Raw genomic sequence first — 10,102 nt, forward strand, 5'->3', positions numbered from 1 at the left:
TTCTTCAAGTTCACTGCCAATTTTTTTACACAGCTTCAGCAATTATAATATTTTAAATAAATCTTTGCTAGAAAAGGCAAAAATATAAGATACTATAGGAGAATATCTTCATAATTTCAGGAGAGAGAAGATTTTATTAAGCTAGACACACTCAAAAAATCATAAAATTAATACATAAATTGAATTATTCTCAAATTAAAATTTCCTGTTCATTAAAATATTACAAGAATTAACTGGCAAGATACAGAGTCAGAGAAAATATCTGCAAAACATATAATTAGTAAATGGCTGTATCCAGAGTATATAAAGAACTTCTATAAATTCATAAGAAAAACAACTGAGTAATAGCGAAAGTACTATGTATAAAAATTTTTGAGTATACCTAAGGTAGTATTTAGAGGAAAATCTATAGCATTAAATGTACATATTTGAAAAGAATTGTTGAAAATATGAGCCAAGGATGCATTTCAGGAAGTTATATTCAAAGTAGAAGAATGAAATAATAAACATAAGAGAAGAAATTAATGAAATAAAAACCAAACATACAATAAAAATTTTTAATATTAAAATTTATTTTTCAAAAAAATAAGGAAATTGAAATACTCTTTATTGTGAAGAAAAAAAGAAAATAAAGAAAAAAGAGAGAATAAATAAATAATAGTAAGAATGAAGAAGGGGATATTACTAGAGATCAATACACATTTAGAAGATACTAAGGGGCTTCCCTGGTGGCGCAGTGGTTGAGAGTCCGCCTGCCGATGCAGGGGACACGGGTTCCTGCCCCGGTCTGGGAAGATCCCACATGCCGCAGAGCAGCTAGGCCCGTGAGCCATGGCCGCTGAGCCTGCGTGTCCGGAGCCTGTGCTCCGCAATGGGAGAGACCACAACAGTGAGAGGCCCGTGTACTGCCAAAAAAAAAAAAAGAAGATACTAAGAAGGTATTAAGAACAACAATGCCAATAAATGTAAAAAGTTCAAGTGAAACGGAAAAATCCCTAGAAATAATAATTTATCCAAGGTGGCTCATGAAGAAATGGAAAATCTGAATAGTCTCATAAATATTAAAGAGATTGAATCAGTATTTATCTATTTATTTTTTTAAATTGAAGTATAGTTGATGCACAATATTACATAAGTTACACAATTCACAATTTTAAAGGTTATATTCCATTTATAGTTACTACAAAATATTGACTATATTCCTTGCATTGTACAATATATCCTTGTAGCTTATTTATTTTATGCATAATACTTTGTACCTCTTAACCCCCACTCCTATATTGCCCCTCCCCCCCTTTCCCTCTTCCCACTGGTAACCACTAGTTTATTCTCTATATCTGTGTGTTTCTTTTTTGTTATATTCACTAGCTTGTTTTATTTTTTTAGATTCCACATATCAGAGATATCATACAGTATTTGTCTTTCTCTGTCTGACATTTCACTTAGCATAATATCCTCCAAGTCCATCCATGTTATTACAAATGGCAAAATTTAATTCCTTTTTTATGACTGAGTGGTATTTCACTGTGTGTATATGTGTACATATACATGTATATGTAAATATGTACACATCTCACATCTTCTTTATCCATTCTTCTGTTGATGGACATTTAGGTTGCTACCATATCTTGACAATTGTAAATAATGCCGTTATGAACGTTGAGGTGCATATATCTTTTTGATTTAGTGTTTTTGTTTTTTATGGATATATACCCAGGAGTGGAATTGCCAAGTCATATGGTAGTTCTATTTTTAGTTTTTTGAGAAAACTCCATACTGTTTTACACAGTGGCTGCACTAATTTGCACCCCCAACAACAGTGTAGGAGGGTTCCCTTTTCTCCATATCCTCACCAACATTGTTATTTGTGTTCTTTTTGATGATAGCCATTCTGACAGGTGTGAGGTGATATCTCATTGTGGTTTTGATTTGCATTTCTCTGATGATTAATGATGTTGAGCATCTTTTCATGTGCAGGTTGGCCATCTGCATATCCTGTTTGGAAAAATGTCTATTCAGGTCTTCTGCCCATTTTTTAATCAAGTTGTTTGTTTTTTGGATGTTGAGTTGTATGAACTGTTTATATATTTTGGATATCAACACCTTATCAGTCATATCATTTGCAAATATTTTCTCCCATTCAGTAGGCTGTCTTTTTGTCTTATCGATGGTTTCCTTTGCTATGCAAAAGCTTTTCAGTTTAACTAGGTTCCATTGGTTTATTTTTGCTTTTATTGCCTTTGCTTTAGGAGACTGATCCAAAAAAATATTGCTATGATTTATGTCAAAGAGTGTTCTGCCTATGTTTTCTCCTAGGAGTTTTATGGTTTCTGGCCTAACATTTAGGTCTTTAATCCATTTTGAGTTTATTTTTGTATATCGTATTAGAGAATGTTCTAATTTCATTGTTTTACATGTAGATGTCCAGTTTCCCCAGCACCACTTATTGAAGAGTCTGTCTTTTCTCCATTGTATATTCTGGCATCCTGTGTCATAGATTGTCTGACCATAAGTACATGGGTTTATTTCTAGGCTCTCTATTCTGCTCCACTGATCTATGTGTCTGTTTTTGTGCCAGTACCATACTGTTTGATTACTGTAGCTTTGTAGCATTGTCTGAAGTTAGGGAGCATGATTCCTCCATCTCTATTCTTCTTTCTCAAGATTGTTTTGGCTGCTCGGGGTCTTTTGCATTTCCATACAAATTTTAAAATTATTTGTTCTAGTTCTGTGAAAAATGCCCTTGATATTTTGATAGAGATTGCATTGAATCTATAGATTGCCTTGGGTAGTATGGTCATTTTAACAATATTAATTCTTCCAATCCATGAACACAGCTGTCTTTCCATCTGTTTGTGTCATCTTCAATTTCTTTCATCAGTATCTTATAGTTTTCCAAGTACAGGCCTTTTACCTCCTTATGTAGGTTTATTCCTAGATATTTTATTGAATCAGTAATTTAAAATCTTCCCACAAAGAAAACTTCAAATCCAGATAGCTTTACCTGTGAATTATAGTGAACATTCACAGAAAATAAAATTTCATTCATACACAAACTATTCTAGAAGTTTAGAAGTTTCTACTCCCAGAAAACCAAAGCTATCCTCCTCAACTCATTTCATGGAATTAATATGACCCTAACCCCCAAATCTGACAGGATCAATATAGGAAAACTAAAGGCCAATCTCACTTATGAACACAGATATAAAAAATGCTAACTGACCTATTATTAAACAAAATTTAAGATCATATGAAAAGTATTATTTTAAAAATTTAGGAGCGTCAAGCTTAGTGAGGCCTGGTAGGGCTTAGAGGCCCGGCTGGCTGCAGCCGGGGAGCCTGAGGTCAGGGCGTCATGCGCAGGCCCTACTGGGCTGGGCCGTAAGCCACAGCCTCGGCAGCTGCAGCGAGATCTTCTGGATGCCGGTTGGGGCTCTGCAGAGCAGAGCAGAGGCTGCGCCTGGGCCATGGGCGGGCGTGGGCGGGGTAGCCCGCCAGCGGCCCGCTCCCTCATGCGCGGTGGATGCGGCCACGGTGATGCATGCCCTAGAGGAAGAGAGCTTCGCGCTGTCCATCTTTTCCGCCTCTGATGCAGAATTTGATGCTGTGGTTGGATATTTAGAGACCATTATCATGGATGATGAGTTCCAGTTATTACAGAGGAATTTCATGGACAGGTACTACCAGGAGTTTGAAGACACAAGAGAATAAGCTCACCTACACACCTATTTTTATAGAATCTATTTCTGTGGTAGAAAAGTATATGGAAGAACAGCTGTTGGAGCAAATTCCTGGATTTAACATGGCGGCTTTCATTACAACTTTACAGCACCATAGATGAAGTGGCGAGTGATATTTTCGACATCCTGCTCACGTTTACGGATCTTCTGGCTTTTAAAGAAATGTTTCTGGACTATTGAGCAGAAAAAGAAGGCTGGGGACTGGACTTAAGCAGCGGTTTAGTGGTGACTTCATTGTGCAAATCATCTTCTATGCCAGCTTCCCAGAACAATCTGTGGCCCTAGGTCCCACCTCCAGGTAATGGGATCTTTCTAGACATCACCAGCCCAATAGACTGGGAGAGGCTTTGGCTAATGATGTCAGAAGAATACATCTTGGAAAGACTGACTCTGTTGTGCAACTCTTCGTTAATGTTAAGTATTGATGGGTCAGGAGAAAATTAGCTGACTTTCCTGGGACACATTCTTGTCTTCAGTAACCCTAGTACTCCTCCCCGAGTAGACACGTCTCTCAGGAGCTTCTGAGTATGGCTCCTGCATTAAGCCCAAGTCCAGCATTCCACCTGGGGGACACTTCCCCAGCATACATGTTGGTGTGTCCATGTTGGAAGAACCCACCATCATCAACTGTCTTGGCCCAGCAGGCCTTGCATGTCCCATGAGACTTTTTGTGGACTCACAGCTTTTTATATGGGTCAGAGTTTCAGTCCTGCAGTCTCAATGGGGTTTTTGACTGGGAGTATTTATCTAGGGTTTAACTCAAGCTAGCTGACCATCTCAAGATTTTTGAAAATCCTACTATCACAGTTCATCTTGGCTGTAGGAATCAACTTAGAGAGACTTCCTTTACCTAGAAGGTACATGTGAAAATCAATTCCTAGTCTTACATGTACAGTCCTTGTATCACTTTCTGCTGCTCCTGATGTAGTTCCATAGTTTCTATAACTCTCGTTTACGTGGTTTTTTTAAAAATAAGTTTATTTATTTATTTATTTTTGGCTGCGTTGGGTCTTCATTGCTGTGCACGGGCTTTCTCTAGTTGCAGCAAGTGGGGGCTACTCTTCGTTGCGGTGTACGTGCTTCTCACTGCGGTGGCTTCTCTTGTTGTGGAGCACAGGCTTCAGTAGTTGCAGCACACAGGCTCAGTAGTTGTGGTGCACGGGCTCAGTAGTTGTGGCTCGCAGGTTCTAGAGCACAGGCTTAGTAGGTGTGGCGCACAAGCTTAGTTGCTCCGCGGCATTTGGGATCTTCCCAGACCAGGGCTTGAACCCGTGTCTCCTGCATTGGCAGGCGGATTCTTAACCACTGCGCCACCAGGGAAGCCCGTTTACATGTTTTTGGAAAAATATTTTTATAGACGAATACTCAGGCTAACCTAGTGGATATAATCTTAGAACTTCCATGATTACCCACTTCAAGATCAAAGTATTATATGCTGTGTGCTTTTTGGCTATTAGTGTTATGAAAGCAAAAATGCTTTCTATGTTGGTGTTCCTATTTTACTGGGCACCAATGAATGTATGCTGGAAATGGTCTAAAAGCTTTCCTTTTCTTAGAGCATGTTAGTATTTGTGCAGGTTTGCTTAAAACCCTTTCTTTGTAAATCAGCTCCTTAGGTTTTCTGTTGGGGTTGGGGCTCTGCACTTCCTTCTTGCTGTCAAAATAATCCTACCAAGACAGTGTTCCACTGGTCTAGCTCCGTAGGAGATAGCAAACAGCTTTACTGGCAATCTGTCTGCTTGGATTTAGTACAGTGTTTGATAGAACATTACTGACCAGAAAACATGGATGTCACATCTCTAGAAAGAAAAACTATAGTGGTTCAGTTCCTAATGTGTACCTTAGCTTTTTTTGTTTTGTTTTTTATTTTTTATTTCAAGTAGAAGTAAGAATCTCTACTGACTTTTCACTTGGCTGTTCTGGTTTTAAAGGATGAACTATAGGCTGTGTGTTTTTCTGTACCAACATGGTGCTTATTAAATACTTTTGTACCATGAGTAAAATTTGAGGTGTTTTGCAAAAATCAAAGGAAAAAAAATAGGATCTTATGATCAAGTTATAATTAATTTTATGAATGCAAGTTTTGTTTAATATTTGAAAACATTAATTTATCACGTTAACAGATTAAAGGAGAAAAACCTTATGGTTATCTCAATAGATGCAGAAAAAGCATTTGATAAAACTCAACATCCACTGAATCAAATGGATGAATAATTCAAAAAAAATTTTGCCAAACTGGAACTGGAAAGAAAATTCCTTAATTTTCTAAAAGCTTCTTTTGAAAAATAACTAATGCAAGCATCATACTTAGTGGTGAAACATTGAAAGTTTTCCCTTTGAGAATTGGAACAAAACAAAGATATCCATTACTACCACTTTTTTTCAACATTATACTGGAGCTTATGGCCAGCACAGCGAAGAAAGAAAAGGAATAAAGACTGGAAAAGGAAGAAACAAAACTACCATTATTTATAGATGATAGGATAGTTTACAGAAGAAATAAAAAATAATCTACCAATAATTAGAACTATTAAGAGAGTTCAGCAAGTGTCCTGGACTTAAAAAAAATCAATGTGCTTAATAGCAGCAACAAAGAGAAAATTTTAAAAGGATAGCATTTGTAATATCAATTAAAAATGCCAAATCACTAGGAATAAACCTAATAAAAGTTGAGTAAATCTCCAATGCAGAAAAAATGAAAGCATTATGGACAGAAATTAAAGATCTCAATAAGTGGAGATATGGTGTTCATGGATTGGAAGACTCAATATTACAAATATTGTCCGTTCTTCCCAAAGTGATCTACAGATTCAATTTTATTTCTAATAAAAACTCAAAAACTCATCAGTATTTTTTTGTGGAATGTGACGAGATGATTCTTAAATTTATATGGACATGCAAAAGACCAAGAATAGCTAAGTCATTCTAGAGGAAGAACAAGGCTAGATGAATTGCTGTACCAGATTACTATATATTTATAGTAATTAAGAGAGTATGGCATTGATTGGGGGATAGACAATTCAATGGACTAGAGAGGAAGTTATGCAAACAGACCTGCATATCCAGATGCTTGATTTGTGACAGAGATGGCACGTGTAGCAGTGACAAAAAGACAGACTCTCAATGGAGTTGGCTGGAACAATTTGATATCCATATCAAAAAGGAATGAAATTGGAGGGACTTCCCTGCTGGCACAGGGGTTAAGAGTCCACCTGCCAGTGCAGGAGACGTGGGTCCGAGCCCTCATCTGGGAACATCCCACATGCCAAGGAGCAAGTAAGCCCATGCGCCAGAACTACTGAGCCTGCGCTCTAGAGCCCTCGAGCAACAGCTACTGAGCCCACGTGTCACAACTACTGAAGCCTGCACGCGCAGACCCCGTGCTCCACAGCAAGAGAAGCCACTGCAATGAGAAGCCTGTGCACCGCAACTAAGAGTAGCCACTGCTCGCCACAAGTAGAGAAAGCCCGCGCGCAGCAACGAAGACCCAATTCAGCCAAAAATAATTAATTAATGAATTAATTTTGAAAAGAATGAAACCGGACCCCTATCTCACACCATACACCAAAATCAACTCCAGGGGCGTATGGACTTAAATATAAAAGGGAAACCTGTGAAGTTTCAAATTAATAATGTAGAAGAATATCTTCATAATCTTGGGTAAGGAAAGTTTTCTTAAAGCACAAAACGCAATACTACAAAAGAAAGGTGAATAAAATGAAGAATTACCATTCATCAAAGACATTAAGGGAGTTAAAAGGCAAGCTACGGAATAGCAGAAGATAACTGCAACAGATAAGATTAGCAAAGGGTGTTATCCAGAACTCATTAGAATTAATAATAAAAGACAACCTAATAGAAAAATGGGCAATTCAAACTCATCCAGTTGTATACATTAAATATGTACAGCTTTTTTTTTTTTTTTTTGCGGTATGTGGGCCTCTCACTGTTGTGGCCTCTCCCGTTGCGGAGCACAGGCTCCGGACGCGCAGGCTCAGCGACCATGGCTCACGGGCCCAGCCGCTCCGTGGCATGTGGGATCTTCCCGGACCGGGGCACGAACCCGTGTCCCCTGCTTCGGCAGGCGGACTCTCAACCACTGCGCCATCAGGGAAGCCCTGTACAGCTTTTTTTAATATCAGTCATACCTCAATAAAGTGGTTTTAAAAGAAATAAATAAGTAATAATTTAAAAATAACTTGGCAGAAAGAAAAAGAAAAATGGACAAAAGATAGGCACTTTGAAAAATAAGAAACTCAAAGGCCAATAACGTTAAAAAACAGTGCTCAATTTCTTTGATAATCAGGGAAATGCAAATTAAAATCATGATGAGATACCATTACACACTTATCAAATTGAATAAAATTTAAAAGTCACGATACCAAGGATCAGCAGAAATATTCATCCATGTAAATCTACACAAACTTGTGCAACCACTTTGGAAAACAGTTCAGCATTACTCAATTAAGCTGTAAATAACATACTCTAATGACCCAGCAATTCCACGCCTAGGCAAATATCCTACAGAAAGAGTGCTTATAGGACAGGAAACATGGACAAGAATGATCACAGAAGCTGTGTTGTAATAGCCCTGTCACAGGTCAGGTTCCCAGGAAACAGATGCTGAGATGGAGTTTGGGGTGCCAGAAGTTTATTGAGGATATGAGGGATCAGCATCTATGAAAGGGAGAGAAGCAGGACTGAGCAGAAGTCAAACTGTGATGCAGGTTCAGTGAAGTCTAGGCCATCTTGGTAGGGAACTCTGGAGCAAATATTCTGCATCTGAATACTCCTATAGCGGATAAAAATGGCCCAGCCTCTATATCCTTCCTTTGTTCAGTCACACCATGCAGTCTGCTCTGGGAAGAGGCAAGGCACTATCTGTAGCTCAGGTGGACCCTGAAGAAGCTATGACTGATCACACTCCCTGCAACTGGACAGCAAATCCTTCCTTGAGGAGGGATCTGGGTGGCACATCTTTGCATCTGACACAAGGCCAAACTGGCAACAACCTAAATGTCTGTACTGAAGAGAGGTTAAACTCTGCTATGTTCATACAACATACCCATAATTCCCCAGTGTTTCCTCCTGTACCTCTGAGGCCCATCTGTTCTAGGGCAACCAATGATCCTATCCTTGCCAATACTTAATTTGGACAGTCTTTTTAAATGCTAGTTCTTCTAGCATGTAGTTTTTTTGTTTTTGTTTTTGTTTTTGTTTTCGGTACTCAAGCCTCTCACTGTTGTGGCCTCTCCCGCTGTGGAGCACAGGCTCCGGACGCGCAGGCTCAGCGGCCATGGCTCACGGGCCCAGCCGCTCCGCGGCACGTGGGATCTTCCCGGACCGGGGCACGAACCCGTGTCCCCTGCATCGGCAGGCGGACTCTCAACCACTGCGCCACCAGGGAAGCCCATAGCATGTAGTTTTAATGAGTATTTCCCTAATGACAAATGATGTTTAGCATCTTCTCGTGTGTTTGTTATCTAAATATCTTCTTTGGTAAAGTTTTCTTCAATTCAGTTCTTTTGCCCATTTTAAAATTGAGTTGTGTATCATTTTTGTATCTTTGTATGTGTAATTTTGTATATGGCTCATACATATAGGCTTACAATCCATATCAGCCTAACTTTTGTACATGGTCTATGGTGTGAGTAAGGATCAAGATTCATTATGTTGCATATGGCTATCCAATAGTTCCAGCATGATTTGGTGGAAAGATCGTTTGTTCCCCGTTGGGTTGCCTGGGTACCGTTGAAAATCAATTGATCGGGTATGGTGTGGGTCTGTTTCTGTCTTTACACTAATATCACACTTTTTACACTAGCTTTTTAATTTACCTGAATTCATTTAGTATAAGATCTAAAGGTAAAATCTGGATTTGTTTTTTCTCAAACAGTTAACCAGTTGTCCCTGGGGGGGGAAATATGCTTTCCTCTCTACTGTTTTAAGGGCCGAGTTCATTATATACAGATTATACCCTATGTAAGAGTCTATTTCTGGGCAATTCTCTTTCATTGACATGTCTGTGGTTTTACTCTCAGTTCTATGAAGAGTGTTTTGACTAATATTCCTACCTGGGAGTAAGAGGGAGCCCAGAGCTCCAGTTGCTCTGGGAAGACTGCCTCTCCTCAGACCTCCAGACCACCGTCAGCAGGAGTGAAGAGGGCTCCTGACCTTTACTGTCTCCTCCCACCTCCCGACAAACCCAACCTGGCCACCACCCTCTGCCTTGGACCCCTCAGGCTGCTCTCATCAGTCCCTTCATCCCCGTTCGTATCAGTCCCCACAAGAGGCCCAGAATTCTCAGGGCATCCCTCACCCCAGGACTCTAAGCCCCATGTGGCTCTGTATTTCCCTCTTTG

At 39.3% G+C, this 10,102-nt stretch overlaps 1 pseudogene across 1 annotated transcript; it reads left to right on the forward strand.

Annotated features, from left to right (window-relative positions):
• Positions 1-3,528: 3,528 nt before the first annotated feature.
• On the forward strand, positions 3,529-4,025 carry LOC309821029 (ADP-ribosylation factor-like protein 2-binding protein; annotated as a pseudogene). The gene has a single exon. The product of its transcript is annotated as an ADP-ribosylation factor-like protein 2-binding protein (transcript).
• Positions 4,026-10,102: the final 6,077 nt, after the last annotated feature.

This window comes from Grampus griseus, assembly GCF_964374135.1.
Source record: "Grampus griseus genome assembly, chromosome: 3".
NCBI classification, from domain to species: Eukaryota; Metazoa; Chordata; class Mammalia; order Artiodactyla; family Delphinidae; genus Grampus; species Grampus griseus.